Below are 18,052 nucleotides of genomic sequence, written 5' to 3'. Positions count from 1 at the left end.
GTTCTTTGCTTTTACTAGGAAAAAGAAAACCTAGTAGTAGACTACAAATCCACAAAGATTGGCAAGATGAATGCATTTTGAGTAGCAACAATGGAAGGACTAGGGTATTTTATGTTAAAATAAGCAAAAGATAAATATCCGTCGTATATTCTATTGATGGAACAGGTTCTTGAGTCAGTCTGTATTATAGCCTGGTTATTCATAAGGTAAAATATAATTTCAAAAGTTATACTCCTACAACATTTTTTGACATCACCCACCTGAAGCCACTGACACAATGAATAATTTCCAACAGGAATATGACACTTGTAGAATAAAAGAATCCAAAGGCCGACAAAGAGAATATGAGCAGTTGCACTGAACCAACCAATTCCCTCTGAGCTCAGTGCCGCACTGAGAAAAAGTACAAGCCAAGAGATCCCAGGATGAGCACTACGGGGTTGTGGATAATCCTACCATTTTAGATTTGATCACTGCTCACATATCAGATTCTTAGAAGTAGTAGCATGTGGTAAATTACACGTGTGTGTGTGTGTGTGTGTGTGTGTGTGTGTGTACGTGTGTATGCAAGTATATACTGATGTTACCTGGAGTTATTTTCCTTCTCATATGTGCTGAAATTTAATACATTTATCTCATCAGCTCGTGTCACTTTTTGTGTTATTAAAGTGCCCCACATAAATCTTCATCAAATTTAAGTGAAATGATTTTCTAGTATTTTTTGACTAATCTTCCTGTAAAAGTGACCACTTACATATTATATACTCAGTACAGGATCTTACCAAATAGATGTTCAAGACTAGCTGTTGAGAATAATGACGTCATCAATGTGAATCACATTATCTTATCTAAATCTGCAAATCATTTGGTATTTTGCATGCCTTAGAAAGCAAGCTATTCACAGTAAGATTGCATTTTAGCTGATTGAGAAAGTGTAAGGAAGGAAGATAGAGAGGGCAAGGCAGAGACTAAAGAGAATAGAATATGGGTAAACAGAATAATAAACATATTAAAAATGTCTCACTGAGCTTCTGGATTCAAGTGCAATTATGCTGGGGGGATGGAAATAGGCAAATACAAGAACAGAAATAGGGAAGAAGGGAAAGAGGGAGGGAGAGAGGGAATGAGATGATACAGAAATTATCCAACTCCTAATTCTTTTCCATCAGAATTTAATTCATTAACTGTTTTAATTAGCTGCCCACATCTCCTCTAGTCCTCCAACCTTAACTTATTCTGTACTAATTCCACTGCCTAAGCAGCTCTCAGACCACAAAAGTATGATTTAAAATTAGAGAAAGTCTTTCCCATCTCTGTTTTAGCTTTCCCCAGTTTTGCCCAGGAACCTCTCGTGTGAGGAGTGTTGAGATCAGATGGGTTACAACCCATGAGGAGAATGGCATTCAGGTAATGGATCCTTGATGGCAAGCTAACATTGGAGCAATGTTTAGCCCAGGTGGTCTGAGACAAAGAAGTGGAGGGAATTGGAAAGATAATCTGGGAGAAATACAAAAAAGGAAAATAGGGAAAGCATTGCCGACTCTGGAGAAGGCAGAGCAAGGTCAGGAGCTGAATTTGAATTATGATGCAACTAAATGACTTCTTCCCTAGGCATCCCACAATAGCTTCCCAATAGAAATCCCTAGGACACTTCTGCCCTCCATGCTATCAAAGTAATCTTTTTTAAATGCAAATCTGAATTTACCTCCCCTGTTAAAACAAAAGATATTGAATGCATTCTCATTGTTCTCAGGATATAGACCAAATTCTTAACGGTATCTCGGAGATCTTGCATGTGTATTTTGACATTTTTTTTCTTGCTGCTTTTAACCATGCTCTCTATTAAAATCTTTCTTCTAACACTACTAATTCTTTTTTCTCTATGAACTTTGCATTTACTAGACCCTCTGCTTGGAAAGCTTCTCCCGACCCTATAATGGTTATATGTTTTTGTCTGCTTAGAATCTGTGATAATTAATTTTATGTGTCAGTTTGACTGGGCTGGTGAAACATTATTTCTGGGTGTGTCTGTGAGGAAGCTCTGGGTGAGATTAGCATATGAATCGGCAGACTATCTTAATTATTATAGCTTTACAATAAGCCTTGGATTCTGGTAATTTGAGTCTTTTACTTTGTTCTTTTCCAAAATTGTGTTGCTTACTTTAACTCATTTGCTTTTCAATGTAAATTATAAAATCAGCTTTTCAATATCTTAAAAAAAGGAAGGTTGTTTGCAATTTTGTAAAATTTATAAATCAACATGGAGAAAATGTGCATTTAACAACCATGAACAAAGTTGCCTTATTTTTGTGTTTATATACTATTTGCTTTCTATCAGCAATGTTTTATAGTGTTCAGAAGACAAATTTTACATATATTTTGCTAGATTTATACCTAAGTATTTCATATTTTGGGTGCTCCTGTAAATGGTATTTTTAAAATTCCACACCTAATTGTTCATTTTTAGTATGAAGAAATACAACTGATTTTTACTGACCTTTGTTTTACAACTTTGATGAGTTCATTTATTAGAAAAAGAAGCCTTTTTGTGGCTCATTGGTATTTTGTACATAGATGATCCTGTTATCTTCAAATGTAAACAGTTTTATTTCTTCCTTTCCAATCTGTATACCTTTGCCCCCCTCCCCCCATCCGCCCCCACACACACACTTTGTCCTTTGCCCAATTATGCTGGTGAGAGACTCTGGGAAGATGTTGAATAAGACTGATGAGGGCAGCCATTCTCCACTTGTTTCTGAACTTAGGAGAAGAAAAAGAAATTATATCGATAAACATTTTGTAGATTTTACTTTATTTTTTAATTTTTTTCATATTTATTTATTATTGAGAGACAGAGAGACACAGATCGTGAGCAGGGGAGGGGGAGAGAGAGGAGGAGACACAGAATCCAAATCAGGCTCCAGGCTCCAAGCTGTCAGCACAGAGTCCAACGCAGGGCTCGAACTCACAAACTGGGAGATATGACCTGAACCGAAGTCGGATGCTTAACCAACTGAGCCACCCAGGCTCCACCTTTTTGTAGATTTTAGCTACTTGTTTCTTAGAGTTTTAATTAGATATTGAATATTGTCACATGCTATTTCAGCATCCACTGAGATCATTGTATGATTTTCTTATTCACTATTTTATGGACAAATCATACTGACTGATTTATTTTTATATTTTTATAATTTTTTTTAAGTTTATTCATTTTTGAGACAGAGAGAGAGACAGAGCGTGAGTAGAGGAGAGGCAGAGAGAACGAGAGAGACACAGAATCTAATGCAGTCTCCAGGCTCTGAGCTGTCAGCACAGAGCCCTATGCAGGACTCGAACTCACGAAGACCTGAGCTAGAAGTCATGACCTGAGCTGAAGTCCGAAGCTTATCCAACTGAGCCACCCAGGCACCCCTTTACTAACTGATTTTTAAATGTTGAACAAAGCTGACCTCCCTGAGGAATTCTTACTTGGTCATGATGTATTATTTTTTAATGTGTTATCCACTACGATTTGCTGTTATTTTGTTGAGGTTGCTTACATATACATTCATGAAAGATATCAGTCGCCCTTTATTTGTGCAATATCTCTGTCCAGTTTTGGTATTAACTTAATGATGATCTATTAGAATAATTTAGGAAATATTCCTAGTATGTTTACATCAGGAAGAGTTTGTTTAGAATTGATATAATATCTTCATAACATTATTGGTAGAATTTGCCAGTGAAACTAGCTGGGCATGGAGTGTTCTTTCTTGACAGTGATTTTATATCAGCTAAAAATTTAATGATTTTAATAGAGACAGAAATATTCAATTTCCCATTTCCCTTTGAGTAAGACTTTGTGGTTTACACTATTATTTTATCTAAATCATCAGATTTATTGGTATAAAGTCATCCATAATATATCCTTACTATTATTGTAATGTTACAATTTGTAGTGATCTCTCCTTTTTCATTCCTAGTATTGATGATTTTTTCACTCTTTTTCTTAAACAATCTTGCAAGAAGTGTATAAATTTTCTTTTTTCAAAGAAATGTAGTTTGTTTCATTGATTTCCTTCATTGTTTCAAACTTTACTATCTTATATTACCTTCAGTTTTTCTATTGGCCTTCTTTTTAAAATTTCCATTGTTTTTAGTTTCTTAATATGAAAGCTTATATTGCACATCTTAGGCCTTTTTTTCTAATGTAAGCATTTAATTCAATAAGATCTATTATATTACATTATAGCATTTTAATTATATAAAAACAGCTGCTGCAGCTGTTTACTAGAAATTGTGAAATACTGTGTTTTATACTTCATTTAATTCAAAGTTTTTTTTTCCTTTTTTGAGTTCCTCTTTGAATATAGGTTGCTTTAAAGTTGTATCATTTTCACATATTTTGAACTTTTTCTAGCTATCAGTTATTCATTTTTAGTATAATTGTATCGTAGTAAAACTATTTAGCATGTTTTAAATTTTTTAAAAATGTTTTTTGCTTGCTTAATGGAAGAGAATGTGCCCTATCTTATTAAATGCTTCACATAGATGTGAAAAGAATGCCTATATATCATCTATTGATGTGTATATTTTGTCTAAAGGAGCAAAGGCAACACAGTGGGTAAATGTTCTTATCCTTATCCTTTTTTCTTATAGATATTTTCTTTTTCTGTTCAACAAATAGTGCTAGAACAACTAGGCATCCACATACCATAGAAAAGAAAAGACGAGAGGAGAGGAGAGGAGAGGAGAGGAGAGAAGAGAAGAGAAGAGAAGAGAAGAGAAGAGAAGAGAAAAAGAAAAAAATATATCTCAAAGTGAATCATAGACTGTAATGGAAAATAAAAAACTACAAAATGACTAGTGAAGAGAAAACTTAGGAGACTTTGGTGACTTTGATGTGACAATTACTTTTTAGATATAAAAACAAAGCCATGATTCATGTCAGATATAATTGATAAACTGGACATCATTAAAAAATGTTTGCTCTGAAAAAAAAAAACATGTAAAGAGAAAGAGAGGACAAGCCATAGACTAGGAGAAAATCTTTGCAAAAGACATCTAATAAAAGTGAAGAACTGTTACCCAAAATATACAAAGAGGTTTTAATATTCAACAATACAACAGACAACCCAATTAAAAATGGGCAAAAGATCTGAATAAATATAGGGAATTGCAAATGAAAACAATGAGATAGTACTGTAGAATCATACATACACCTATCAGAATGGCCAAAACCCAAAACACTGTGAACACCAGATGATGGGGAGGATGTGGAACAAGAGGAAGTCTCATTCATTGCTGGTGGCAATGCAAAATGAGAAGGCCACTTTGAAAACTAGTTTGGCAATGCCTCACAAAACTAAACATACTTTTATGAAACAATCCAGCAATTGTGTTCATTGGTATTTACTTAAATAAGCTGAAATTTATGTTCACAAAAGAATCTGCGCTTGGATGTTTATAGCAGTTTCATTCATAAATGTCAAAAATGGAAGTAACCAAGATGAGCATCTACTGATGCTTGAGCAGGTGAATAGAATAACGATGGTACATCCAGTTAATGGAATATTATTCAAAGCTAAAAAGAAATGAGCTATAAAACCATGAAAAGACATGGGAGAAGTGCCAATGCATGTTATTAAGTAAAAGAAGCCAATCTGAGAAGGCTACAAACTATGATTCCAACTATATGACCTTCTGGAAAAGGCAAAACTACAGAGACAGTTAAAAGATCAGGGGTTGCCAGGGGTTGAAGAGAAGAAGGGATGAGTGGGTGAGCACAGAGGATATTAAAGCCATGAAACTATTCTGTGTGACACTACAGTGGCATCTACATGTCACTATACATTTGTCAAAATCCATAAAATGTACAACACAAAAAGTGAACCCTAATATACACTGTGGAGGTTGGATAATGCTGATAAGTCAGTGCGGGGTTTTAAATAGTAGCAAATGGAGCATTCTGGTGGGGGATGTTGCCAGTGGAGGGTGTGGCTGTGTGGGTGTGGAAACGGGGTAGATGGGAATACTGTTCTTTATGCTCAGTTTTACTGCAAAACTAAAACTGCTCTAAAAAAATAAAATCTATTCCCCAGAAAAGTGTTGATTTTGCTGGTGCTGGTTGGAGTTTTCCATAAATCTCAGCAAAGCTTTCTCAGTGTTTCTGCCTCTCCTTACCATGCTTGGCAAATTTTGTTATAGAAATGTGGTATGTCTTGTGTAATAGAGTTTTCTGCCCCTCTGTCTGCAGTAGGATAGCTCTCGTAAAATTATCTGCAATCCTAGGGCGCCTCGGTGGTTCAGTCAGTTAAGTGCAGGACTCTGGATTTCAGCTCAAGTCATGATCTCACGGTTGGTGAGTTTGTGCGTTCGTGAGTTCGAGCCCCTGCTTAGGATTCTCCGTCTCCCTCTCTCTCTCTGCCCCTCCCCTGATGGCTTTCTCTCTCTCTTAAAAATAAATAAACATATATTTTTTTTAATTATCTGGGATCCTAGGCTCATGAGTTTTCTTCTCCACTCTGTTTGGTCTTCTCCTGATTCTTTGCCTAGCAACACACCTGTCCTTTACTGCAAACCTAAGACATTTGAGAGTATCATCTGAGCAAGAGGGGTGGGCAGGGCTTTCTGCTTTTCCTTTCAAGACAGGCAGTCCCTCCCCGACACTGATCATTGTGCGAGAGGCTCTCTCTGGTCATTGCTCAGATCCAGCCTTTCTCATCTGCCTCCAGTAAGAAGTCTGTGGAATACAGCATGCAAGAGACTGCAGACGTGCCTTTTCCTTGATCCTTTTCAATCACCTTTTATTATGCAGTCTCCTGGCCCAATATGGGGCTTGAACTCACGACCCCAAGATCAAGAGTCAGATGCTCTACTGACTGAGCCAACCAGGAGTCCCTCCTCACTTTTTTATGTCGATTTTATTTCTTAGTTGTTCTCATTGATATCTTCTATGTCCCTTATTATACTTTTAGTCAAATCTACTTTCCTTTGGGTACCTTGAATTTACTATTCATTTCTGAGAATTTTTTTTTCCTGCACTTTATGTCCTGGGTTTTGTCATCTACCATATCAAAATATATTAGTTTATGCTATATTTTCTGAAATCTTGTATTTGTGATATGTTTCCTTTTTGTTGTATTTGCAATAACTTGTGTCATTATTCTCTAATGATCCTGGACTTTGATGTTCCTTTCTCTATTTTGCTGCTGGATTTCTCTAGGTTGCTTTTGTCTGCCATAAAGGTTTTCCAGATTACTTTTTTTGCTGCTTCATTTTTACTGTTCTTTTGTTTCCTTTTCTTTGGATAGTATTTCTATTTCCCAGCTATTACATTATAGTACTTCCCCCTTATCCATGGTTTTGCATTCTGTGGATTTAGTTTTCCGAGGTCGACTGCAGTTTGAAAGCAGACCGATCCTCCTTCTGACATAGGGTCAAATTAGCCTAATGTTTACATCATAATGCTATGTCATTGACCTCTTTTTTTGTTGTTTTTTTGAGAGAGGGGGAGAGAGAGAGAGCCCACACACATGGAGCAGTAAAGGGAGGGAGGGAATCTGAAGAAGACTCCACACCCCGTGCAGAGCCCAATGTGGGGTTCCATCTCATGACTGTGAGATCACGACCTGAGCCAAAATCAAGAATTAGACACTTAACTGCCTGAGCCACACAACTGGCATCCACTGGTGGTCTTGGAATGCATCCCTCAAAAGTAAGAGGGGACTACTGACTTTTATATTATATTATATTATATTATATTATATTATATTATATTAGTATTATTAGCTGTTATTTAGTTTTATTTTATTATTATTACCTTTTATAATTTATTATTTATTATTTATTTTTAGTTTATTATTTAGTTTATTTAATAGTTTTCCTATTAGGTTTTTAATGTTTTGAAATTCTTTGAACTAGTGACTATCAGGAGAGTCTTACGGGTAATATGGGGAGAGAAGTTTGGTTTTCTTTATATTTCCCTTGATACAGTAGTTCATTGGTCTGTCACTAGGATGTAGAGCAGTTTCTTTATGATATGTTCCCTTCTATGTGTGTGTGTGTGAGTGTGTGTGTGTGTGTGTGTGTGTGTGTGTATAGGTGCAAGTGAATATGGTATGTCTTTATATATATATATTGTCTCTATTCTATTATATATTCTTAGATTTTGCATTGTTCAATAGAGCCTTATTATCAGCCAGGTTTTTTTTTCCTATCCTTCTTTAGGGATACTGCTTTTAAGAGGCACAGCTTTCTAAGATGATTCTATGTCTTCTCCAGAAGCGGAATCTTTGAAATATGGTCATTGCTTATGCCCTGAACATTCCAAGAACCTACTCTTTTCATTGACTTGCTCTGAGTAGCCAACTGTCTATCCAGTCCTAAATGGTTCTATCTTTCAGTGAGCTCTCTCTTTGTTGTTATCTGGGTCATTCTACTATAGAATACATTTGCCTTCTTCACTCTGCATTAGACCAAAAACCTAGAACTGCTGTATCGTTCACAGTCAATTCTTCTTGTCTTGCTTGTATCTATATTTACTTGATCATATATAATCTCCTTCCTCTAGCTCTACCCAAGACTCTAGTTCGAAGTGATTTCTATTTGTTGTCATTTTTCTTCTATAAGGTTCTTGATAAGAAATGGAGTGATTTTAATATGGGTGGCTGCTTTTAACATAGAAAACTGGAAACCCTCATTATGCTGTCCAAGACTTATTTGGGTTAATTTTCTAATATGCTCATATGAATGATGTAAAGGTATTTATTATCCATTAGGATTTTCCCCAAATTTATAAACATTTGTGAGTCTTCATGATTCTGTCTTTGCTACTGTTATTTGTTCTTGTGGAGTGCTTTAAGTGCCATCATCATTATGAAAATAATTTGAATCAAATAAGATTTTGTTCGAATCCTACCTTCATTGCAAAAATACCCCTAATCCAATTAAGTTATTAAGCAACACAGTGCTTGAAACACCGTAAGGAGATGTGTAATTTGTTTTCTCCTCAGATTTACTTAAACACACGGTGGTTTGTAACTTTGTCTACAGCTTGTTTATGCGATGCATATGGAAGATGCTCAAAACAATAAATGAATGAATAAATATTATGTGCTTCGTATAAATTTCTCAAAATGGAATCATCGATTTGTAATGTTGAAAACATGACAACAGAAGAATTGTAAAAGGATAACATTTGTTAAAATGCCTCCAAAATGCCTATGGCACTTCTGATTCATATCAGTATTTTATTTTCCCTTATTTAATTGAGACTGAAAGTCCTCTAAAGGAAATATTGTCCCAAAAGGCCATGCCCCGTTCACTCTGGACACAACCCCAGTGGCATCAGCATTAGCAGAGGAAAGCTCAAGGCAAATGTCATTTCATATCAAATGCAGCATCCAAATAAAAAGCGCCCCAAAAGACCTCAAAGCAAACCCACAAAGGTGAGGTCATTGCCAAACTTTCCCTTAGGTGGCTTCTGTTTATACTATGCCTCACAAGTTTGAGAATAAGCATTCATGTGAGCCTAGCATGATGTTTTAGGAATCTGATGTTTTTTCCAGGACAGAAAAGAAGAGTAGATAATAAAGGTTGTCACAGCAATGGAGAGACAGATCTGTAAGACTTATTCACAGAGGTATAATGATAGAGGTGCCTTACTTACTATTTGCAGGTGTGGGCAATACGAAGCAGGAGAAATAAATGGTTTTGTGCCACTGCCATCTAGTTTTCCAAGTAAAAAACATTTTATAACTCAAAGAAATTTCCTGGCAGTCTATGCAGACCAATTAGAAACCTGAGATGATGAGAGTAGATTACAACTGTACTTTAATGCCATTAATTCTTACTCCAGCGACCACAGTGTTCCTATGGATGTGTCAAAAAAAAGGTTCCTGTTTCGTTGTTGCTCTGAAGATTAATCGGCAGTCCGATAATTTGAGGTCTAATTGTAATAAGGTGGAAGTAATCAATGAAAAAATTTCCCGATTATTCTGGGCGCTTTGCAGTTAACTCTGAATCGCATGATTTTTCAAGAAGAAAAAAACTGAACTTAGACCACCTGCATTTAGACAAGACTGTTTTGAAAGAAGTATAGCTTGCTCTTTGTCTCAGATCGTTACACTGATGTGAAAGTGTTAAGTATATTCAGGTTCTAACACACTGGCCTGAGATATAGGAGAGACCCAATAAACATTTGTTTAAAAACAATTGAATAAATGAATATATTGCCTCGGAGAATCCATTATTGTGAATATTCTGTTTCTTATGTTTTGTGAGAACTCTGATGTACTTTAAAGACTTAAAACAGTTTAGATTATTTCATCCCAGCATGATGCATTTGTTCTGCTACTTCCTAGCCATTGTGATTGAGGCTAAAAACTTCAAATTGAATTCCAATGTGTCCTTTACTAGCTTGCTGTTTTCCTAGCCAATCCATAAGGCCATTGTTTTTGCATTCCACTGCAATCCATTATTATCACTTGGCTAAACAAACACAGCTGGGTGGTAATGAATGAAGTTTCTACATTTATGGGTAAACTTAGCTGTAATGCTACTCCACAGCTCACTCTCTAAGACCGAGAGAAGCCATACAGCAATTCCACGCACTAATTTGGCAACACAGAAGATACGAATGTTATGTTGAAATCGCAGAGACAATTCCACGCTGGTAAATGTCTTTGCTTTTACTATTAAAGGCAAACTAATGTTAGATAAGAAGATAAATGAGTGCAATGTAGTCATTCCATCCTTCCAACATTTACTTTATTTCAGCTTTAAGAAAAATTATACATGGCTTTGTTATCAACCTGGAAAACAAATAGTAACAAGGAATTACTGTACTGAAATGCACAAATGTAATGTAATGTACTGAATGTACGTGTACATGTCATGTACATGTAATGTAATGTATTGAAATGTACAAATACCCTGTTAATTGTCTAGATTTAGTTTCCCAGCCGTGAAAATATTTTAAAGTAATAAGTCATCAAATACAAAGGCTAACCTTCATTTTCAATATCTAGGATTTTGATTCAGTGTAATCTCATAACCGTATATCTTTAAATCCCATTGCACCTTGACTACTAAAAGATGCTTGAATGCAAAAAACTCCAGAACGGAATCTATGGCTATCACATGATGGCTTCTTCACTGTAGTCTGCACACAACAAAAGGCTCGAGTTAAAATTTAGAAACTGAATTTTTTGCCAATTAGAAATTGCCAGCTATTAGATAGATCAGAGACAAGGTACAGGTGTCATGAATTTTACCCTTTGCTGTAAATTAAATGCTCTTTCACCGCATGGAGTTCCCAGTCTGAAGTCTCTAACATCGTAAGCAATTAAATGTGCCTGCTCAGTTAATGCTGGCACCTGGGAACTTGATAATTTGCATGTATACAAAGCTCGGTCTTCCGTTCACAATCTCCTTGCACAAATAAATCTGCACAACCAAAAAGACCAGAAGAGATTTGATAACCCCAGAAAAACTCAATCCTGCAATGTGTTCTCTGCTTGTCAATTTGCAGTTGTCACAACTGTTATCTATTAAATAAAAATACTAAGAAAGACTCCTGCCAGGGAAATTCTTTGGGGAGCACCCAAAGGATTCAGGAACAGTAATCGACTCATTTTTGAGAATTCCCATGATTTTTAATCTTTTCTGTCTTTAGAATATGTAGACCTGGGCAGCCAACATTCTGTGGCTCTGAAAACAGCATTCCTTCCTCGTACAATATGCAGTATGGAAAAATAAAACTGACAAATAGCCAAGCAAGATAGAAAAACAATAACGTTGACCCAGTGATTTTTAAACCACTAATCAGCTAAATAACTTGATGATTACTTGATGTTTTACCCTCATTTTTCAGTTTTTTTTAAATTCTATACAAAGTTTAACCAATCCTTTCCTATAATGCACGTATGTTATCAAATTTGGTAGCTGTAACAGGAATGGTAATGGCACACTGAAAATAAAAACGTGTCTTTTTTAGTCATATGCACTGCACTGTCTGCCTTCAAGTCCTTCACTAAATTGTGCCTTTTTCAGTCGTCCCTACTTTTGGATAGCTTTGTTTTGGACCATTAAATGTAAACCTTAAAGGTTACCTCTAAACCATGTCTCCTGTTATTCATAACTTTCATCATTGCCTAGAGAGGAAAAGTAAAGGTACTATCAGGAGAATTAAAAAATGATGGTGAGCTCAGTGAAAAATAAATTTATTAAACTTCCAGTTTAAATGTAATGGCTCTGAAACCAATAGATGACTTTTAAATCTGTGAAAGTACCTAAGTAGCTGCATCAGGTAAGAGATAATAATAAAGCACTATGTACTTTTACTTGAGACAAGTGTGCTTTTGATGAAGAATACCGACTCAATCTATAGGTGAAATCCAACTGTATTTTAAAAGTGGCATTAACCAACAATCTTATTTGATACACATATTGGGAAATATTGAACGGACAGATAACCAAAAGTGTCATCAAAGCAAAAGTTGCAGCAAAGTTAAACAGGTAAGGAAGACTTTATTCAAAGCTATTGCATTGGGGGAGGGAGAATTCACGAAGCAGAACTCAGTCTGGATTCAATTCTGCTAAAACAAAAGGATGGGGAGTTTTTAAGAAATAGGGTAGGGGTGAGGGGGTCACAAGCCATCTGTCTTTACCGACCGGTGCCCACCAAAGTTAGCTCCTACCCTCCCACAGAGGCTGGGTGATACAGACGCTATTTTTCCGGCTTCTGGGGACTTGAAAAAGACAGACAGTCATGAGGTTATAAAATATTTACATCTTAAAGGGACAGAGAAAGAATTTACAATGATGAGTTTTCTAAAGCTCTAAGAAAAGGGAAGTCAAGTGCCTGGTGTCTAAAGTTTAGTCAGGCTATGAAGGCCTTTCAGGTCAACTTGTTCAGTAAAGATGACCATGGATAAGAGAAGCATGTATGCCATTTTGCAAACTGTCCTACTGCTCTGTGCTGTGCTGTGAGCTCTATGAGCACAGAGCCTACGTGGGATTCAATCTGTCTCTCATTCTTCCTGCTCCTCCCCCACTCACATTCTCTCTCTCTCTCTCTCTCTCTCAAAGTAAATAAATAAATATTTAAAAAATGAAAAATGAAAAAGTAATTTGAAGTATAACATAATAAAACATACAACCACAATTTGATCTGAAAATTGAGTTGAAAAACTATACCAGTGTCTTCAACAGCAAATACAGAAAGGTGAAGAAATACATTTTTTGTACCTGTGTACTACAAAAAAAAATTACAGAAAAGTATGCAAGTCACAGTTCTGTGATTTGTTTTTCCTGAAAACTAAAGTAATATGATACATTTTGTTGAACTCATTTGCTCTTCCTTGTCATGGTAGAGCCATGGCCACTGCTGCTTATCAACGCTTGCTTCTTCCCAGCTATTATGGTCTGAATGTGTCCCCCCTCAAAACTCATATGTTGAAATCCTAAACCCCAAAGTAATACCATTAGGAGGTAGTGTCTTTGGCCTTTAATGAGTACCTTTATAAAAGAGGTACCAGAGGGATCCCTATCCCCTTTCACCCTGTGAGGACGCTGGCTACCAATCAGAGAGGGCTCTCACCAGGCCTCAATAATACTGGCACTTTAATGTTGAACTTCCAGTCATCAGAATGGTGAGCAGAAGATTTCTATTGTTTATAAACTATTCACTCTGTGGTATTTTGTTACAGCAGACCTAATGAACTAGGACGTTGGCACTCCATGACATTTCCCGTCTCCTGTGGAAACTTCTGGGGGCCCCGGTGTACATGAAGAATAGCTCAGTGATGAAATGACAGCACAGAGGAAAGTTCCCCCCAAACCTTCAATGGTTGCAATGAAAAATCTTTATATATTAAACCACTGACATGTTAAGTGTGTTTATCACAACAGTTCATATCTGATTAATATATGAGAATACAGTTTTATTGAATTAAGAGATGAGTGGTTACACATCCTTTAGATGACCTCCATTTAGATTTTTGTCATGGGACAGAAGGTGGTTAGCAAACAATTTCAAATAGAGCTTTACTTATACTTACCCAAAATTCAGCTATTGGAGTTATAGGAGGTAATGTGGTTTATAACAAAGTAATGCTATAAGAAATGCTATAACAAAGTAATAAATATTTTCATTTATGGGAAAATGTATTAAAGGTCAAAGACAAAACGTAAACTATTTTTAAAAAAGAAAGTACGCGTGTAGAATTGAAAAGTTATGCAGGAGGTAAATCTTGAACACATTATCTCCTTGTTTCCATTTTGAGATTTAAATCTTTTTTCAAGTGTATTCATTTATTTTGAAAAAGACAGAGACAGCATGAGTGGGGGAGGGGCAGAGAGCGAGGGATACAGAGAATCCCGAGCAGGCTCCGCATCGTCAGTGCAGAGCGGACGTGGGGCTCGATCCCTCAAACTGTGAGATTATGACCTGAGCCAAAACCGAAAGTCCCACGCTTAACCGACTGAGCCACCCAGGTGTCCCTCCATTTTGAGATTTTGAATCGTAAACTTGACATAGAAACACTCCCAGTTAACCTGCACCTTTCACGTGGTAACAAACCCTGCTCTTTAAGTTTGTAACACAGCTGCTTAATCAATACAGGCAGAAAATGGTGAGGACAAAAAAGATAACTTGTACATTTGAGGAACTTAATGTTTGAGGTGAGAACCAGGATAGTAGGGTGGTATAGAAACATGAATACACATGATAAATACTTTTAAAGAACTGAATATAAAAGTGTATGGAACTTACATACCGAAAATTAAAGTTGATTTATTTTTATCTTTAGTATCGCAAGATCTACCTACAGACCCGTAAATTGGTAACTGTCACATGCCTGTAATAGTTTAATTTTTCATTTCAAAAAAGCAAAAGGAAAGCTTCATAGAATAATGACAGGGACCTGGGCATCTCTGGCAGAATTCACGATAGAAACCTTCTAACAAAAGTTTTAGCCTTCCACAAAGTTGTTTGCAAGAGCCAGATAGTCAATGACAGATTGGTTTAGTCTCAGACAAGCGGCACACAAGGAGATCTAATCAAGATGAGAAAAGCAGTAGAATAGAGAGACTCAAGCCCCTGCTCTTCCTCAAATCACTGAAAATTAAATTATTCCCAGCTGTATCTTAGCAGATATCTTTGTAAAACATAAAACAAGTTTCTCCTTAAATAAATGATAACACCTATGATTGTCCAGACCGTTTTAAACCATTGAAGTCTCTTAAAAAAAAAAGTTAGGCTTAACCTCCAAAATGGCAGAATCATATGCTTGTGACGCTAACTCGATTAGCATTTTCATATATAAAAAATTGAGATTAAGCTCTGTATGTGTCCTATGTGATTCATGTCTTACATATCATGAGTATAGTATGTACTATAGTCTCGTATATGCATATATGTTTGTGTTGCATGAGTAACATAAAGCTTCTCCTACACAAGTAGGCATAGGGATGTAGACTCTCCCAAATTTTGCATCAATATTCTATGTTTGGTAGCATTCCAATTTATAAAGAAGCCTAGGAAAATTGTGATCTTCACTGAGTGACATAAATTGTTTTTGTTGACTACTGTGTCTGCTTTGTGTTTTACAAGGACTAAAAGTCAAGGAGAAGAAAGGCTGCCAGATGGAAGCTGAATGCCCTGAATGGCCCAGAGGCACTGGAGGAAACATGATTTAAGCATCTCTAGATACTGCCATTGTGCACTCTTGTTCTTTTATTTATTATTTAGCAAGCAAGGTGTACTTATTAGCTACGAAATGCTTTATACCTTTATACCTAGCCATAGGTGATGACAGCTAATCTGATCATCTCCAGCATTGGAAGTCATCTCTTCATTTTTTAAATTAAAAATAATCCAACATTATTTTTGCCAAATTTCAAATGTTTTTTTTTTCTGGGAAGTCTCAGAATAACATAGACTTTTAATCATTCTGGGGCCACGCTGCTTTCTTTTGAAAATAATCCGATATTTTCAATAAATCGATGGTTCTAAGGGCAGCGTGGGCTATAAACTAGAGAAGAGCTCTGCAGTGCATGATTCCTGTTCCCTCTTACTGAGAATTCCAAGTTAGTAATTTATATGTTCATGATGACCTAGGTTTGCCCACTGGTATAATTTGAAGATATTTTGTTAAAGGATCCCTTATGTCAGTAACATAACTTTGTCAGTAACAAAACTTATAGTAATCCTATCAGACTGAAAATTACAAGTTAGGCTCACTAATTTTCAATGTTCTGTCCAAATCCAATAGTCTATACATTTCATTTTATATAAAAAATATCACTTTAAAGATGGGTTATATATAAATCCATGATTAACTCAAGAAAACAAAAATGGGGTATTCTTGGGGTGCCTGGGTAGCTTAGTAAGTAGCTCATGAAACTCTTGATCTTGGGATTGTGAGTTTGAGCCTTACATTGGGTGTAGACATTACTTAAAGATAAAATCTTTAAAAATGGGCTATTCTCTACAAAATATAAATATAAGAAAGATGTTAAGTCTTACCAAATTTAATGGAAATTGGCAGCATTATATAAAAACGGTAAGTTTGCCTTTGCTTGCCAAAATAATGTCCTTCTGGTTTACACATTGCTTGAAATATGTAAAAATTCATTAAAAAATACATGAACGTTTGTGTTTAATGAAACTATGATAAAAAATAATTTGGCACCTCACCAACTTAGTAACAGTTTAATAGTCAGAATCTGATTAATACCACTGCTTACCCAGCTCTGTTTTCAAGATTGCTGGGGGCGGGGGGGAAACCACATGTATGTTAGATTTTGTTGGCTACTTTTAGGACCAGAAATGGAGCACCTGCAGACAATGTAACTGAAAAAAAAAAAAGTTAGAATGGGAAAGACACAAAACAGGGTAGCAGGAGAATGGCTTTCCTATCAATGACATGTCAACAAATGAAATATGTACTACTTAGAAATCATGCTGACACCATAAGTAGTTTCAACAACTTTTTTTGGTGTGGTTTTTGTGGCAGTTTTCTGTGACAGAGCCATCTTCCTACGTTGTGACTCAGCATCCTGTTCTGATGCATTGCTATACTGACCTTGGACAGTACTCTGGGACGTTCGAATAATCCATTATGTAGAAGATACTCCAAGGGATTAAAAACATTTTGCCTCAAAAAGAAACCTCTGCAGCAAGCTGGCATTTGCAAGCAATACCATTTAATAACCAGAAAAATGGTCAGAGAGAAAATGGAAAATTTCCAGGACCCCAGACCATAAGAACTGCTGTGGCTCCCAGCTGAATCCTGTGCCCCAAACCCAGAACAGTAAATGTTTTGTGTTCTTTAATGAGATGGTCAGCCAGATACGGCCACGGGAGGAGACAGGAGAGAGGCTCCGGAGGACAAAGGTTATTATACTCGCACACAGGTCCTAGGGACAGGAGTCACAGCACACGCGAGGCCACATAGGAAAGACACTAAGGTGATCAAGAGGCAGAAGGTGGGAGAAGTCAGATCCTTTATTTAGATTTCCTTGAGAAAGGAAAACAGTAAAGAACTCTAGGATTGGCTACTTTGAATAATGGTGGTGGACTCAGCTACAGGGGTGGTCCCTAGTTGCCTGCCACCCAGGGTTGTTAAAGGCCCACAAATATTGTCTCCAGCCACGTCATGCACCCCACAGAGGAAGGAGTATGGCTGTAGAATGATTAGTTTGCATGTCAAAGACTTGCTTCTTCTGAGCCCTTTGAAAGTTTCTATGAGTTAGCTAAACCTAGGAGAGGAATTCAGTCTCTCCCCAGCCAGAAAGATTTTGTTTTAAGATCTCAAAACATCATAACACCCAGAAAACGAATTTATATATATAAAGAGAGAGAGAGAATAATAATAATAATAACAACAACAACAATAACACCTATCAGTTACTGAACATTTACTTTCCGCTAGGCCCTCTACTAATCATTGTATCAACTTTTAAAAGTTAGCAGTGGCAGAGCCATGATACAAAGCCATATAAGACTCCAAAGATTCCCTTTTAACTACTGTTCTATATTCAATATATGCAACTATATTATTGTCCT

The 18,052-nt window shown here is 36.3% G+C and overlaps 1 long non-coding RNA gene across 1 annotated transcript; it reads left to right on the top strand.

Moving 5' to 3' along the window:
- The first annotated feature begins 7,615 nt into the window (after positions 1-7,615).
- LOC122232796 lies at positions 7,616-14,818 on the top strand. Its single transcript, XR_006210199.1, has 3 exons — positions 7,616-7,696; positions 12,371-12,498; positions 14,793-14,818. It is a non-coding gene; the product is annotated as an uncharacterized LOC122232796 (long non-coding RNA).
- Positions 14,819-18,052: the final 3,234 nt, after the last annotated feature.

The sequence above is a fragment of the Panthera tigris genome, chromosome D3 (assembly GCF_018350195.1).
Source record: "Panthera tigris isolate Pti1 chromosome D3, P.tigris_Pti1_mat1.1, whole genome shotgun sequence".
Taxonomy (NCBI): domain Eukaryota; kingdom Metazoa; phylum Chordata; class Mammalia; order Carnivora; family Felidae; genus Panthera; species Panthera tigris.
This window is presented reverse-complemented; position numbering and strand designations above follow the sequence as displayed.